General features: G+C 45.8%; 1 pseudogene; it reads right to left on the bottom strand.

Annotated features, from left to right (window-relative positions):
- The window catches only part of LOC147100474 (ribosomal protein S6 kinase alpha-5 pseudogene), a 53,335-nt pseudogene extending 36,419 nt beyond the window's left edge, over positions 1-16,916 (bottom strand).
- Positions 16,917-17,641: the final 725 nt, after the last annotated feature.

The raw sequence follows: 17,641 nt of genomic DNA, 5'->3' as shown, positions 1-17,641 counted from the left end.
TATCCACTTTGGTAGAAAAACCAGAAAGGCAGAGTATTTCCTAAATGGTGAAAGATTGGGGAAAGCAGATGTTCAAAGGGACCTGGGTGCTCTTGTATGTGAGCCACTGAAAGTGAATGTGCAGGTGCAGCAAGCCATTAGGAAGGCAAATGGTACGCTGGCCTTCATTACAAGATGATTTGAGTACAGGAGTAAAGAAGTCTTACTCCAATTATATAGGGCCTTGGTGAGACCACACCTGAAGTACTGTGTACAATTTTGGTCTCCTTACCTAAGGAAGGATATACTTGCCATAGAGGGAGTGCAATGAAGGTTCATGAGATTGATTTCTGGGATGGTGGGACTGTCGTATGAGAAGCGATTGAGTAAACTAGGCCTGTATTCTCTTGAATTCAGAAGAATGAGTGGGATCTCATTGAAGCATACAAAATTATTACAGGGCTTGATAGGGTGGATGCTGGGAGAATGTTTCCCATGGCTGGGGTGTCTAGAACCAGGGGCCACAGCCTCAAGATAAAGGGTAGGCCATTCAGGAAATTTCTTCACTCAGAGGGTGGTGAACCTGTGCAATTCTCTGCCACAGAAGGCTGTGGAGGCCAAGTCACTGAATATATTTAAAAAGGAGATAGATTTCTAGACACAAAAGGCATCAAGGGGTATGGGGAGAGAGAGGGAATATGGTATTGAGATAAAGGATTAGCCATGATCATATTGAATGGAGGAGCAGGCTCGAAGTGCTGAATGGCCGACTCCTGCTCCTATTTTTCTATGTTTCTATAATGACTGTGAGTTGGTGTTTAATTTGAATCTTGGGGTACATTATTGGGGTCCGTAGCACTGTAGGTTACTTCAAGTGCATATCCAAGTACTTTTTAAATGTGATGAAGGTTTCTGCCTCTACCACCCTTTCAGGCAGTGAGCTCCAGACCCCCACCACCCTCTGGGTGAAAAAAGTTCTCCTCAGCTCCCCTCTAAACTTCCGATCAATTACTTTAAATTTATGCCCCCTGGTTATAGACCCTTCTGCTAAGGGAAATAGGTCCTTCCTATCCACTCTACCTAGGCCCCTCATAATTTTATACACCTCAATCAAGTCTCCCCTCAGCCTCCTCTGTTCCAAAGAAAACAACCCCAGCCGATCCAATCTTTCCTCAAAGCTAAAATTGCCCAGCCCAGACAATATCCTCATAAATCTCCTCTGTACCCTCTCTAGGGAAATCACATCCTTCCTGTAATGTGGTGACCAGAACTGCACGCAGTATTCTACAGTTCAAGCATAATTCCCCTGCTCTTATATTCTATGCCTTGTTGGCTAATAAAGGAAAGTATCTTGTATGCCTTCTTAACAACTTTATCTACCTGTCCTGCTACCTTCAGGGGTCTATGGACGTGCACTCCAAGATCCCACTGATTTTCTGCACTTCTCATTGTCATAGAGTCATACAGCACAGAAAGAGGCCCTTCGGCCCATCGTGTCCGCACCGGCCATCAAGCCCTGTCTATTCTAATCCCATTTTCCAGCACTTGGTCCATAGCCTTGTATGCAATGGTGTTTCAAGTGCTCATCTAAATGCTTCTTGAATATTGTGAGGGTTCCTGCCTCTACCACCCTTTCAGGCAGTGAGTTCCAGATTCCAACCACCCTCTGGGTGAAAAAGTTTTTCCTCAAATCTGCTCTAAATCTCCTGCCCCTTACCTTGAAACTATGCCCCCTGGTTATTAACCCCTCTACTAAGGGGAAAAGTTCATTTCTATCTACCCTATCTATGCCCCTCATAATTATGTATACCTCAATGAGGTCCCCCCTCAGCCTTCTCTGCTCTAAGGAAAACAACCCCAGCCTGTCCAGTCTCTCTTCATAGCTGAAGCGCTGCAGCCCAGGTAACATCCTGGTGAATCTCCTCTGCACCCTCTCCAAAGCAATCACATCCTTCCTATAGTGTGGCGACCAGAACTGAACACAATATTCCAGCTGTGGCCTAACTAGCGTTTTGTACAGCTCCATCATAACCTCCCTGCTCTTACATTCTATGCCTCGGCTAATGAAGGCAAGTATCCCATATGCCTTCTTAACCACCTTATCTACCTGTCCTGCTGCCTTCAGGGATTTATGTACATGCACACCAAAGTCCCTCTGATCCTATCCTTCCTAGGGTCCTACCATTCATTGTGTATTCCCTTGCCTTGATAGTCCTCCCAAGATGCATCACCTCACACTTTTCAGGGTTAAATTCCATTTGCCACTGTTCTGCCCATCTGACCAACCCGTCCATATCGTCCTGTGGCCTGAGGCTTCCCTCCTCGCTATTTACCACTCCACCAATTTACGTGTCATCTGCGAACTTACTGATCATACCTCCTACATTCATATCTAAATCATTAATGTACACTACAAAGAGCAAAGGATCCAGCACCGATCCCTGCGGTACACCACTGGACACAGGCTTCCAGTCACAAAAACAGCCTTCGACCATCACCCTCTGCTTCTTGCCACTAAGCCAATTTTGGATCCAATGTGCCAAGTTGCCCTGGATCCCATGGGCTCTTACCTTCTTGACCTGTCTCCCATGCGGGACTTTGTCAAAAGCCTTACTAAAGTCCATGTAGACCACATCAACTGCACTACCCTCAGCCACACACCTAGTCACCCCCTCGAAAAATTCAATCAAATTGGTCAGACATGATCTCCCCTGACAAAGCCATGCTGACTATCCTTGATTAATCCTTGCCTCTCCAAGTGGAGATTAATTCTGTCCTTCAGAATTTTTTCCAATAATTTCCCTACCACTGATGTTAGGCTCACTGGCCTGTAATTCCCTGGTTTATCCCTACTACCCTTCTTGAATAATGGTACTACGATAGCTGTTCTCCAGTCCTCCGGCACCTCCCCTGTGGCCAGAGAGGTTCTGAAAATTTGTGTCAGAGTCCCTGCAATCTCCTCCCTTGCCTCACACAGCAGCCTGGGATACATCTCGTCTGGGCCTGGGGATTTATCCACTTTTAAGCCCGCTAAAACCGCTAGCACCTCCTCCCTCTCGATACTAATTTGTTCAAGTATATCTCAACCCCCCTGCCTGATTTCTATGCCTACATCGTCCTTCTCCATAGTGAACAGAGATGCAAAATATTCATTTAAAACCCCACCTACATCTTTTGGCTCTACACACAGATTGCCACTTTGGTCCCTAATGGGCCCTACTATTTCCCTGGTTAACCTCTTGCCCTTAATATACTTATAAAACACCTTGGGATTTTCCTTTATTTGGCCCGCCAGTGTTATTTCATGCCCCCTCTTTTCTCTCCTAATTCCTTTTTTAAGTACCCCCCTGCACTTTCTATACTCCTCTAGGGCTTCCACTGTTTTTAGTCCTTTGTATCTGCCAAAATCCATTCTCGTATATCCTTTGACATCCAGGTTTCCCTGGGCTTGTTGGTCCCATCCTTGACCTTTACAGGAACATGTTGCCGTAGTACTCTCTCTATTTCCTTTCTGAAAGACTCCCACTGCTCTGCAGTGGATTTTCCTACAAGTAGCTGATCCCAGTCCACTTTGGCTAGATCCTGCCTTATCATATTAAAATCGGCCTTCCCCCAATTTAGAACCTTTATTTCTGGTCCATCTTTGTCCTTTTCCATGGCTACCTTAAATCTCACCGAATTATGGTCACTGTCACCAAAATGCTCTCCTACTAACACTTCTACCACATGCCCGGTTACATTCCCTAGAATTAGGTCCAGTACCGCCCCCTCTCTTGTAGGACTTTCTACATGCTGGCTCAAAAAGCTCTACTGGATGCACTTTAAGAATTCCGCACTCTCTAAGCCTTTCACACTCTGACTATCCCAGTTAATATTGGGGAAGTTGAAATCCCCTACTATTATTACCCTATTATTTCTACACTTCTCTGAGATTTGCCTACATATCTGTTCCTCTATCTCCCCCTGACTGTTTGGGGGCCTATAGTACACGCCCAGCAAAGTGCTTGCCCCCTTTTTGTTTTTAAGTTCTACCCATATGGCCTCATTAGAGGAACCTGCTAAGATATCATCCCTCCTTACAGCAGTAATTGATCCCTTGATTAATATTGTGACACCCCCCTCCTCTTTTACAACCCTCTCTGTCTTGCCTGAAGATTCTATACCCTGGAATATTGAGCTGCCAGTGTTGCCCCTCCCTCAATCATGTCTCTGTGATAGCAACAATATTATACTCCCACGTGTTCATCAACACCTTCAATTCATCTGCCTTACTCGCAAGACTCCTTGCATTAAAATAAATGCCATCCAGCCTTGCCATACTCCCTTGTGCTTTACATATTTGCTCTGCCTTCCAGGCTGACTTGTTTTTTCCTCTATATTTGGCTGTGCATCACCCCCTACTATAGCTCCACTTCATATCCCATCCCCCTGCTAAGTTAGTTTAAACCCCCCCAACAGTACTAGCAAACTGTCCCGCAAGGACAGGTTCAGGTGCAACCCGTCCGACTTGTACAGGTCCCACCTTCCCCAGAAGCAGACCCAGTGATCCAGGAAACTAAAGCCCTCCCTCCTGCACCAACTCTTTAGCCACGCATTCATCTGCTCTATCCTCCTATTCCTATACTCACTAGCACGTGGCACCGGGTGTAATCCAGAGATTACAACCTTTGAGGTCCTGCTTTTTAATCTGCTACCTAGCTCCCTAAATTCTTGTTGCAGGACCCCATCCCTCTTTCTACCTATGTCGTTGGTACCAATGTGAACCACGACCTCTGAATGTTCGCCCTCCCCCTTCAGAATGCCCTGCAGCTGTTCAGTGACATCTTTGACCCTGGCACCAGGGAGGCAACATACCATCCTGGAGTCATGTCTGCGGCCACAGAAACGTCTATCTGTTCCCCTTACGATAGAATCCCCCATCACTATTGCTCTCCCACTCTTTTTCCTCCCCTCCTGTGCAGCTGAGCCACTCGTAGTGCCACAGACTTGGCTCTTGCTGCATTCCCCTGAGAAACCATCTCCCCCAGTATCCAAAATGGAAAATCTGTCGGAGAGGGAGATGGACCCAGTGGACTTCTGCACTACCTTCCTAGTTCTTCTACTCTGTCTGGTAGTCATCCATTCCCTGTCTGCCTGTGCACTCTTTACCTGCAGTGTGACCACCTTGTTAAACATGCTATCTACGAAGATCTCAGCTTCGTGGATGCTCCACAGTGACTCCAGCCACTGCTCCAGTTCCGAAACGTGGATTTCGAGTAGCTGCAGCTGGAGACACTTCCTGCACGTGTTCGCCCTGGACACCAAAAATGTCCCTGACTTCCAACATAGCACAGGAGGAGCATTCCATGCTGCCGAGCTGCCCTGCCATGTCCTACCCTTAATTTACTCCCTTTAAATTAAATTAAAGAATATTAAATACACTAGGGACCATACTTTTACTTTAATGACTGGACTGTAGAAATACTGTGGAAATACTCACCACTGGTTCTCTGTCCCCTCTTGTGCAGCTTTTTAGCTCCTGCTGTCCTGGAAGCTGACAAAGATGGAAAAAGAAAGGAACACGGAGTGCAGATCGGAACAGAGTATTAAGCTGCGAGTTTGGTGAGTGAGTTAGCGGAGTTTGTGTATTCCCTTGCCTTGTTAGCCCTCCCCAAATGCATTACCTCACACTTCTCCAGATTGAATTCCATTTGCCACTGTTCCACCCATCTGACCAGTTCATTGATATCTTGCTGCAGTCTGCAGCTTTCTTCTTCATTATCAACCACACAGCCAATTATTGTATCACATTGAGGCAGGCCTGCGCGTTTCCCAGCCCTATTAAATGGTGCGGGTCTGATGACATCATAGAATGGTTACAGCATAGAAGAAGGCTATTCGGCCCGTCGAGCCCGTGCCGGCTCTCTGCAAGAGCACTTCAGCTAGTCCCACTCCCCCGCCCTTTCCCCGTAGCCCTGCAATTCCTTTCCTCATTGAAACGTATAAAATTCTGACAGGGCTAGACAGACTGGAAGCTAGGAGGATGTTTCCCCTGGCTAGGGGGTCTAGAACAAGGGGTCATAGTCTCAGGATACGGAGTAGGACATTTAGGACTGAGATGAGGAGAAATTTCTTCATTCAGAGGGTGGTGGACCTGTGGAATTCTCTACCACAGAAGGCTGTGGAGGCCAAGTCACTGAATATATTTAAGAAGGAGATAGATAGATTTCTAGACACAAATGTCATCAAGGGGTATGGGGAGAGAGCGGGAATATGGTATTGAGGTGGAGGATCAGCCATGATGATAATGAATGGCGGAGCAGGCTCGAAGGGCCGAATGGCCTACTCGTGCTCCTATTTTTCTATGCTTCTATCTTTCCTTCAGGTACTTATCCAATTCCCTTTTGAAAGCCGTGCTTGAGTCTGCCTCCACCACCCTTTCAGGCAGTGCATTCCAGATCCTAACCACTCGCTGCGTAAAAAAGTTTTTCGTCATGTCGCCTTTGGTTCTTCTGCCAATCAATTTGAATCTGTGTCCTCTGGTTCTCGAACCTTCCGCCAATGGGAACAGTTTCTCTCTATCTATTGTGTCCAGACCCCTCATGATTTTGAACACCTCTATCAAATCTCCTCTCAATCTTCTCTGTTCTAAGGAGAACAACCCCAGCTTCCCCAGTCTATCCACGTAACTGAAGTCCCTCATCCCTGGAATCATTCTCGTAAATCTTTTCTGCACCCTCTCTAAGGCCTTCACATCCTTCCTAAAGTGCGGTGCCCAGAATTAGACACAATACTCCAGTTGAGGCCGAACCAGTTTATACATGTTCATTGAATGACTCATTTCCAGCCGGGATACTTAAAGGAGCCTTGCCACATTGCATATGAAGGTTGATCTAGGAGTGTGCAGGCATTACATTTGAGCATTTGGGTCTTGCTCAGCCTTGCACACATGACTGCACAGAGGCAGGGGACTGCACCCAGGTTCTCAGAAGACTCCCTCCATATGCTTGTGGAGGGAGCGAGAGCACGCAGGGAGATCCTCTTCCCTTCTGATGGGCGCAAGAGACCTCCTCAGGAGACCAAAAGAGCCTGGCTTGAGATAGCAGAGGAGGTAAACAGCAAGGATGTGGTGAGGAGGACCTGGGTGCAGAACCGCATGCGCTTCAATGATCTCATTAGATCAGGAATGGTGAGTACAAAGCCACACTCAACCTCATCCTGCTGTGCCTCTCATCACATCCCCATCACTCTGCCTTTCCTACCCTCCTCCTGCACATCCTTACTCACACCAACATACCTTGCACGTCCAGCCATCCCTCTCTCTCTATCTACATAATCACATCCCCATCTGACTAACCACCCCTCACACTCAGCCGCATCCTAATGCAATCAAAGCAAATAACACCACACAAAGAGGCCACTTGGCATTGTCCCCCCACTCCCTCATAGTCACCCTCTAAAAACCAAACCCATCCATTCCTTACACTCATTCCATCACTCTCACTCAAACTTCTCTTTCCCTCCTTGCAGGAGAAGAGAGCCCACAATAAGAGGGAGAGGGAGAAAACCAGAGGTGGCTCTCTATCATTGGCCACGTTGACTCCAGCAGAGGAGGTGGCCCTGGACATCTCAGGAGTTGCAGAGCTGCTGGTGGTGGGAGACAGAGAGAGGGGGACATCTCAACAACCTGGTGATGGAATTACATCTCATACAGCCACAAGGCATACAGCAGTCACTCATATGGGGGACTGATGTCAGCAGCAAGTGAATGTTCATCATGTGCATAAAGTCAGAGCTCCCTGGATGACAAAAGAGATAGAGAGAAGAAGATGAAGCAGAGAAAGAGCACCTGTGACAGATGTCAGGTCAAGAATACATCTGAGAATCAGGTTAAATATAGAAAGTTCAGAGGAGAAATGAAAAATAAAATAAGAGGGACAAAGAGAGGGCATGAGAATAGAATGACAGCTAACATAATAGATAATCCAAAAGTCTTCTACAGGCATATAAATAGTAAACGGATAGTAAGAGGAGTGGTGAGGCCGATTAGAGACCAAAAAGGAGATCTATGCATGGAGGCAGAGGGTACGGCTGAGGTGCTAAATGAGTACTTTGCATCTATCTTCACCGAGGAAGAAGATGCTGCCATAGACATAGTGAAGGAGGAGGTAGAGGAGAGACTGGATGGGATAAAAATTGATAAAGAGGAGGTACTAGAAAGGCTGGCTGTACTTAAAGTAGATAAGTCACCAGGACCAGATGGGATGCACCCTAGGGTTCTGAGGGAAGTGAAGGAAGAAATCGTGGAGGCACTGGCCATAATCTTTCAATCCTCCTTAGAAATGGGGGTGGTGCCAGAGACTGGAGAATTGCAAATGTTACACCCTTGTTCAAAAAGGGTGTAAAGATAAACCCAGCAACTACAGGCCAGTCAGTTTAACCTTGGTTGTGGGGAAGGTTTTAGAAACAATAATCAGGGACAAAATGAGCAGTCACTTGGACAAGTGTGGATTAATGAAGGAAAGCCAGCATAGATTTGTTAAAGGCAAATCGTGTTTAAAGAACTTGATCGGATGTTTTGATGAGGTAACAGAGAAGGTTGATGAGGGCAATGCGGTTGACGTGGTGTACATGGATTTCCAAAAGGCGTTCGACAAAGTGTTGTAGGAATCCTCAGATCCCTAGCTGAAATACTGAGGTCGAGTCAGTCCGATAATTAAACAAAGTTTAATGTAAACTAAAGAACAAACAATGGAATGCAGGAGAAACAATCAACAGGTCTTTCCTTAAGGCTGGCTTCACCAGGTCTGACCTGGGAACCTCCCAGCCTGACGTCATCACGTCATCATGTTTCCCGCCGTTCGGGACGTCACGTGACCAATGTGATGCCGTCATTGCGCTGGTTCTGGAACTTACCGAGAACGGGTTATTTACAAACAGTAAACAAACATAGGTGCTGTAGCACTCTGTTAAAGGCAGTTATATAGTCATACAGGAGTCCCTTGGTGGCTTTGCCACAGTGTCACATAATAGGCTTGCCAGCAAAGTTGAAGCCCATGGTATAAGAGGGACAGTGGCTGCATGGATACGAAATTGGCTAAGTGACAGGAAACAGAGAGTAGTGGTGAATGGTTGATTTTCAGACTTGAGGAAGGTATACAGTGGTGTTCCCCAGGAGTCGGTTATAGGACCACTGCTTTTCTTGATCTCTATTAATGACTTGGATATGGGAATGCAGAGCATAATTTCAAAATTTGCAGATGAAACAAAACTTGGAAATATAGTAAACAGTGAGGAGGATAGTGATAGACTTCAAGAGGACATAGACAGGCTGGTGGAATGGGCGGACACATAATAGATGAAATTCAATGCAGAAAAGTGCAAAGTGATACATTCTGGTCGAAAGAATGAGGAGAGGAAATATAAACTAAAGGGTACAATCCTAAAGATGGTACATGATAAGAGAGACCTGGGGGATTATGTTGAAGGTGGCAGGGCAGTTTGAGAAAGCAGTTACAAAAGCTTACGGGATCCTGGGCTTCATGAATAGAGGTATAGAGTACAATAGTGTGTAAATTATGATTGTTGTGGAAAGAAACCACTCGGAGTCACGGGTAGGCTGCAATATGTGAGAAACTTATTACAAGCATGCAGGGGAGAGCCTTCAGCGCACCGAAGTTTCTCAAATTTACAATGGTCATGGCAGTTTACTGATACATAATCAATCTACGACCGATAATCACTCAACCGTTAATTACCAGTTAGTAGGCTTTGGCAGATATCTCTTGTTATCTCAACTGTCCCAGTCTCAAGGCCCTTACGTCTGCTTTCCTGTTTTTTTTTAAACCACATTATCTGGCCTTCAGTTCCCCCTCATCTTTTCCTCATTATACTGTACTTGGTTGTGTGTGTTGTCCCCTATGCTGTCAATTTCAATATCTATTCTCAAGTTGTCTTGCTCCAAAACATAAAAATGCTTTAGGGAGGAGTTCAGCCGCATCTCGAGCTCACTGAAACGCTCAGACAATAGGAGAATGTAGTATCCGAATTGTGCTACATAATTGTGCAGCTCATATCTCATTATCTCATTTACTGTCAGTTTCACTTGAGCATAGGTTTTGATATTGAGTAAAACGTGTTGGGTGATGGGACAGGTCCTGTTAGACCTGTAAAGCATGGTAGTTGTGGTGGTAGTGACACAGGAGGTACCACCAAAACCACCTCATACTGGATTCGTACTGGTTTTTCCCACACTCTGTTACCTACAAATCACAATTATTACAGTTACAAGTTAAATTCAGTCTTACAATCATTTCAAGCGACATTACAGTTTAACATCTAATCAACAAATCATGGACTTAAAAGATTCTCTAGATCGCTTTTACTCATATTCATCTTGTGGATAATTCTTACTAAACATGATTTCTCCTTAGCCCTCAATTGTCCTGATCCAAATTCCATGTAACTCTCCACTTAAACTTCAATTTCAATCCCTCTAACAGGTAGCAGTGTGTTTAACTCTATTCTGATTATTTCATTAATTAGATAGTTTCTCGATGGAGTGTGTGTCAATGCTTTCAAAGTTGTCTCACTCTCCTGAGCCACATTAACCATTTCATGTCTTGCTGTTGTCAAGTAACTGAACATGCCTGAGACCCGTTGTTCAATGCAAAGTCACCATGCATTTCCGGATGGTAATTGCTTCATATGTAACAAATCCAGTTACAACTGGAGAAAAATTAGTTTTTCACATTTAAACAAATCAAGTTAAACCGTTTGGAAAATGTCACCATAGCAACCACAGCTCCAAGGTTAAATTTTAGACTGGAACTTCATCTTTTGTTAAACAAACTTTTTGTTTTTCTCAGTTTTTCCACACCAGCTTAATTTAAATTGTAGTTCAAATTTTTTTTCAATTCTGGGGGCACAACCTTATTCTCACATTCTTAAAACTTCCAAAATCCAAGACAAGACAAAAGGGTTAAACGCTTTTTAACACAGAGAAGTGGGTGGAGCTAAAACATGCACAACAGACATATTTCTGTTTTTTAAAAACAGACTTTCAGACAAAAGAAATACTGTAACTGTAGTGTATGTAACCGTCTACCTTTAAGAGACTATTGTATGTAACCGTTCACCTTTAAGAGAACTATTTTAGGTGTGGCACTACTTGTTTGGCTTCTGTATACGGTAATACCGACGGTGACCACACCGGTATATAAATGCTGTGGCATGATTTATAGGGCAGATTCGCCCTGACCTTCGAATAGTAAAGTCCTGTTGTATGTTACTCCTGAAGTCTGTGTCGTAATTAACTGCACAACCCACAGACTTTACAGTGGCGACGAGTCCGATCGTACCCTGCGGCAACAATAATTTCAAAGCAACGAAAGAGCGTCGAAAAGAGGCAACCGCCCTCGTCATTCGGCTGGGAGAAAACTCAAGGCTGCAGCAGTAGAAAGGAGGAAGACTTTAGCGACAAAAACTTCCATCAGCAACAGGCACTGACTGTCCCTTCTGCCACGGTGACTGTGAGTAAGGGAAAGTGAAAAGAATAGCCGGAGGATAAGGGCTGGGCACTCGACCACGGTCGAGGGGGAAAAGGAGCCGGACAAAAAGCCGGGTCCAATGGCGTTGTGAGAGGCCGCGACCGGCGGGAAAAGCCGGGCGGTGACCGAAGCCACGAAGCGCTGCGACCGGGAGCGTAGGCGCGGGAAGAGAGAAACTCAGCCGCAGCCGGGGAGAGAAGCACCGGACTGCGAGAGGGCTGGGAGGCGCGATTGGGGTCCGAGCGAGCGGGAGAGGCAGAGCCGACCAAGAGAGACTGCGCGAGAGCCAGTCCAGCGGCTTAACTGTCCTCCGTCAACGGGGTGTAACCAGCGCCGGTAGAGCCGAGCGAGCGGGAGAGAGGCAGAGCCGAGCAAGGGGAACTGTGCGAGAGCCAGTCCAGTGGCTGAACTGTCCTCCGTCAACGGGGTGTACCCAGCGCCGGTAGAGCCGAGCGAGCGGGAGAGAGACAGAGCCGAGCAAGGGGAACTGTGCGAGAGCCAGCCCAGCGGCTGAACCTGTTCGCCGGCAACGAGGTACCCAGAGCCGGTCGCCCTGCCATAAAAAAAAAAAGGGAAAGCCTTGAAGCCGATGCGTAGGCTGTGAACCTGGAAGCCAGCGGCCGTCGCCCGTGGGGAAAGTGTACCCCTCCCGCCAGGGAAGAAACGCGGGAAGCCGCCATTAGGCGGGGAAGAAGACAGAAGCGGGAAACCGCCATTGAAGTGGGCGGGGAGAGAAGATAAGAGCGGGAAACCGCCATTTTCGCGGGAAAACCGCCATCTTAGAAAAAAAAAAGAAATAATAATTTAAAGAAATACTTGTGTTGTTCCCAAAGAGAGGAAGATGCCTAAGCGTGGTAACATCAACGATTTTAATTCCGAGGTAGAAGACTGGGCCACGTACGTGGAACGCATTGAGATCTATTGTGAGGCCAATAAAATAGAAGAAGATGACAAAGCTATAACCTTGCTGAACTCAATGGGCGCAAAGACATACGGGCTCTTGAAGCATCTACTAGCACCAGCTAAACCGGCGGATCAGACTTTCGATGATATTGTGGCTGTACTGAAGGACCACTTGAACCCTACACCGTTGATGTTGGCTGAACGATTCAAATTCTATGCGAGAACGCAACGGAAAGACGAAAGCAACGCAGAATACTTGGTCGAACTGCGTAGACTAGCGAAATACTGCCAGTTTGGAGGGAATCTGACAGAGGCATTGCGAGATAAGTTCGTGTGCGGGTTGGCAAAGGAAGGAACGCAAAAGCGACTACTCGAAGAGAACGACCTTACACTTGACAGGGCTGTCCTTATTGCAGCATCGCACGAAGCCGCAGCGAAGGGAACTGCGGAAATGCAGCTAAAGACAGCAGCACTAAGTGTGGATCAAATTACCTCGACAACAACAAAATGCTATCGTTGTGGGAAGACAACACACGACCAGAACCAATGCTGGTTTAAGAACCAGGAATGTAGGAAATGTGGCAAACTGGGTCACATAGCTAAGGTATGCCGGTCGGGGAAGAAGACCAACAACCAAAGGACCAACAACCAAAGGAAGCCATCACAGGAAAAGTACAACAAGGTACACAAGGTGGCTGAGAAGAGTTCAGATGAACAGAATTCAGACTCAGACCCAAACAGCCAGGAGCTGGGTAGTCTGAGAATTCACAATGTGAGTAAGGAAGCTGACCTACTAACTATCTGGGTCATGCTAAAAATAGCTGGAATCCAAGTGAAAATGGAGTTGGACACTGGATCAGCTCTATCAGTCATAAATCGAAGGGATTACCACCGGCTATTCTCACATATACCCTTAAGAGATACCAAGTTCGTATTGCAGACATACACGGGGCATAAAGTATACCCCATGGGAAAGATAAGAGTCAAAGTGAGAGATAGGGGTAAAGAACACCCAAGAATGAACTTATACGTACTACATGAGGGAGGACCACCACTTCTAGGACGGGAGTGGATCAAGAAAATAGACATGGAATGGCACTATCTAAAAGCCATAACGAGTGAGGACTCGGTGCAGACAAGCAGCTCAGATTCTGAAACGGATGACGATAAGACCAACCCAAATATGAAAGACAAGGCGGAAATGGACTTGCCGACGAAGGTTGGAAAAACGGAGGCATGCATAAAGGCTTATGCTCCAGAGAAGAACAAAGTTTCAGAACAGAACTCCACCGAACAACGACAACCTAGTTTGACAGAAAATTCTGAGCCTGTTCAAGTTACGGACATATCCATGACGGAAGAACACCGAGCTCGGACTCAAACGGAAAGACAACAGAAGCAGCTAGCTCAAGCAGAGAGCGACCATAGAGCCATCGTGACCAATTACCGATCACATCTCCCTTATGATGTTCAGGAGTTAGAATATTTGCATGATCTAGAGATACAGCATAAAGGCAAACCACGCTACACTGAGGATTTTGTTCTGCAATTGGAGACGGAGCTAGTGCAGGCAAGGGTAAGAGAAGCTGAATCGCAGTGTGCACTTAAAGAGATGCAGAAAAAAATCTTGGACATAGAAAAGAGAAACGCTTCTTTACCTGATGAGAATAATGTGGCCATGTTGCAAGAGGAGCTTATAGGGGCGAAACTGAAAGAAGCTAAGCAAAGGATGTTGGAACTTGAAACACAGAACCAAATCAGCAGTAACCAGCTATGTCGAGCAGAGAAGGAGTGCAATGGTCTACAGAAGAAGGTGCAATATCTCTCAGCCCAGAATAAGGGACTACTCACTCAGTTAAATGAAAGTAAAGGGAAAATGGCTGAGATAGACTGCAAGAATAAAGAAGATTTGATGGCAGTGAGACTTCGAGAGGCAGATAGCATAGCAGCCTTGGCTGAACTCCAACAGAAAATTGCGAAAGAAGCAAATGAAGAGGAATCTTCAGGAAGCCAGGATTTTATTCCAGTTCTTCTCTATGACTCCTTACAAGCAGAGTGTGAGAAGTTGAAAGAACAGTATGAACAGGCCCAGGCTACAATTCTGGAGGGGTTAACTCGGCAACCTCCGAAAAGCTAGTTTCAGTAGAAGCATATGAGCAACTAAAGGTTGAACATGAGCAAGAAGTCCAAAGGCTGCAGGAAATTCTTGATGAGCTCAAGGCCAAGACAGACTCATCGGTAGAAGTTCCATCCATAGATGAGAAATTAGAGGTGAAAGACATGGCAGAACATGAAAGGCAAGATGTCCAAGAACTCAGAAAATTATTGAAGGAAACCCAAGACAAATATGAGGCGGCAATGACCGAGGTTCAACAACTTGAAGAACAGATTCAACTGGGAATCCTTTCAGCGGAAGAAAAGGAAACTGTAAGAAACACAGAGACTGTAAGACATGAGCTAGAGAGCATCATGGCACAAGAGCTAGATAGCATCATGGCACAACTTCTCCGAGCGCTGAAAGCCAAAGTCCAAGAGGAAAAGAAGGTGAAAGCATTGGAGGAAAAGGTGGATGAAATGGAGAAGACTCTGATTCACAGTGTTCCCGTGGAAGAGTTAACGGTCAGCCAACTCCTTCATATGTTGAGGGACAAGACTCTGCAATGGGAACAATCTGAACACGAGCTTCAATCTTCAGAGGGAAGGAGTTCGGAGCTCTCAAAAGTTACGGATATAGCTGAGGGTGCAACACGGATTTTACTGGGATGCCAAAAGTACGCTGAATCACGTCAATGGGAACAACAGACTGTTGAAACAGATGCTCCAGTAGAAGGATTGAATAGCCCGATCAATCAATCTCCGATGGAAGGGGAAGTATTGAAGTCATTAGTGAAGGATTTGCAGGAAACCCAGGAAGAGTGGGATGAATATGAACGCATAAAGAAGTCTCTTCAGGAAAGGTGTCTAGAGAGGGAACAACAGTCGGCTAACGTCCAGTTGGGTAAGGAAGAAGTAGCAGGCCCTCTCGCTAGACTAGCTCAGGATGACACCGAATATTACCATGACCTGTTGAGTGACACGGAATATTACGAGGACTTGGTCTGCCCAGCTTGTGATGAAAACTCCCAAAGTGCAGAAATCAGGATGAAGCACTTAAAGTCTAAAGAACATAGGGGGATGGTGGCGCTACAGCTGGCAGCTGATAAGGGAGCCCCGAGAGTCTCCAAGAAGCAAAAAAGGAAAAGACGAAGCCGAAGATGATAACCATCTAAATCATTATCACTTCTAATGGGAAAGTAGGGAAAAATTACGAAGGCAGTCCAGCTGTTTGTAAAAGTCAGCACTGCTGGTTCAGCAGGACGGAAGTTCAAGCTGTTACGTCAAGGGAAAGACTATTGGATGAGTCACGCTAGCAATGTGAACCGGCTACACCACAGAGATGTTGTTCGGACCGAGTCAAGACCAGAGACTGAATCTGTGAACTGTTCCCACAGAGACTGAACCTGTGAACTGTTTTCCGCAGAGACTATATCTGTAAATTGTTTTACATGAAGTTGAATATATGTTATGTTTAATGGGGAATACGTATGTTGTAAGCTAAAAAGGGAGGATTGTAGTGTATGTAACCGTCTACCTTTAAGAGACTATTGTATGTAACCGTTCACCTTTAAGAGAACTATTTTAGGTGTGGCACTACTTGTTTGGCTTCTGTATACGGTAATACCGACGGTGACCACACCGGTATATAAGTGCTGTGGCATGATTTATAGGGCAGATTCGCCCTGACCTTCGAATAGTAAAGTCCTGTTGTATGTTACTCCTGAAGTCTGTGTCGTAATTAACTGCACAACCCACAGACTTTACAGTAACTTCTTAAACATTCATAGTCAGGAAAACATTCACACTTTAACACATACTTTCACACAAACTGAAATTCCAGCATTTTTAAGGTTCCTTTCACTCAGCAATCTTGTGTTTTATTTGTCTCAACACAGATGTTAATAACTTCCATGTTGGTAAAACTTTAAGTTTCTCCCCTTTTTCCTTTTTTTGTTAAATTGACGTATCAGCAGCTTTCCCTAGCTTTCCAAATCCCTGTTTTGTTTTTGTTTTTGTTTGCTGAGTTTTCAGATTGGTTAGCCTGCAAATAAGATCTTTTGTTAGGGTGGTTATCTGACACCTGGCTCCCTCAAGATTCTGTAGTGCGGAGCCTGCCTGATCCGCGTTTACACTCTGTTGCTGCATGATCGCAGCAGATGAGGCAACTTGACACTGCAGAAGCTCGATCTGATTTTGTTGTTCTAACATTTTATCATCCTGCGTGAGGATAACATCATCATCTCGCTCCCATTCTGCTGCCTCTCTTTCTAAATCATCCCAATCAACCTCCTCACTATCATTCCTTCCACTTTGCACTGACCTCATCTTCATTACAGCAGCACACTTGCCACCTACCTTTTTTAACTGTTCCACTAGCTCCTCTTTTTCCTTCTTCTGTGTGGCTCCCATCTTACAAATTATTCAGGTGGACATGGCAAAGAACCACTATTGCTTTGTCCTCCTTATTTTTGCTTTCCTTACTCCACCAGTCTTTCTGCCAGTCGGGAACCCATTCAGGATCCCAGCCTTCCTTTCCCATTCTTTTTATTACCTTGTCATGTTTATTTAACAAATACTCCGTTATGGATCCCTGAGGACCCGGCTTTCCCTCGGCCATCTTACTTACTGAACTCTTTATAAATCGCGGGGGGTCATCTACCCCCAGAGAGACATGGCGAGGAGGGAAGCCTCAGGCTACAGGTTGGTCAGATGGGCAGAACAGTGGCAAGTGGAATTTAACCCTGAAAAGTCTGAGGTGATGCATTTTGTGAGGACTAACAAGGCAAGGGAATACACAATGAATGGTAGGACCCTAGGAAGGACAGAGGATCAGAGGGACCTTGGTGTGCATGTACATAGATCCCTGAAGGCAGCAGGACAGGTAGATAAGGTGGTTTAAAAGGCATATGGGATACTTGCCTTCATTAGCCGAGGCATAGAATATAAGAGCAGGGAGGTTATGATGGAGCTGTACAAAATGCTAGTTAGGCCACAGCTGGAATACTGTGTGCAGTTCTGGTTGCCACACTATAGGAAGGATGTGATTGCATTGGAGAAGGTGCAGAGGAGATTCACCAGGATGTTACATGGACTGGAGCACTTCAGCTATGAAGAGAGATTGGACAGGCTGGGGA

Source organism: Somniosus microcephalus, chromosome 25 (assembly GCF_052327205.1).
Source record: "Somniosus microcephalus isolate GS21.2 chromosome 25, FLI_Smic_1.0, whole genome shotgun sequence".
Classification (NCBI taxonomy): domain Eukaryota; kingdom Metazoa; phylum Chordata; class Chondrichthyes; order Squaliformes; family Somniosidae; genus Somniosus; species Somniosus microcephalus.
Note: the sequence above shows the minus strand (reverse complement) of the source record. Positions and strands in the feature narration are given on the sequence as shown.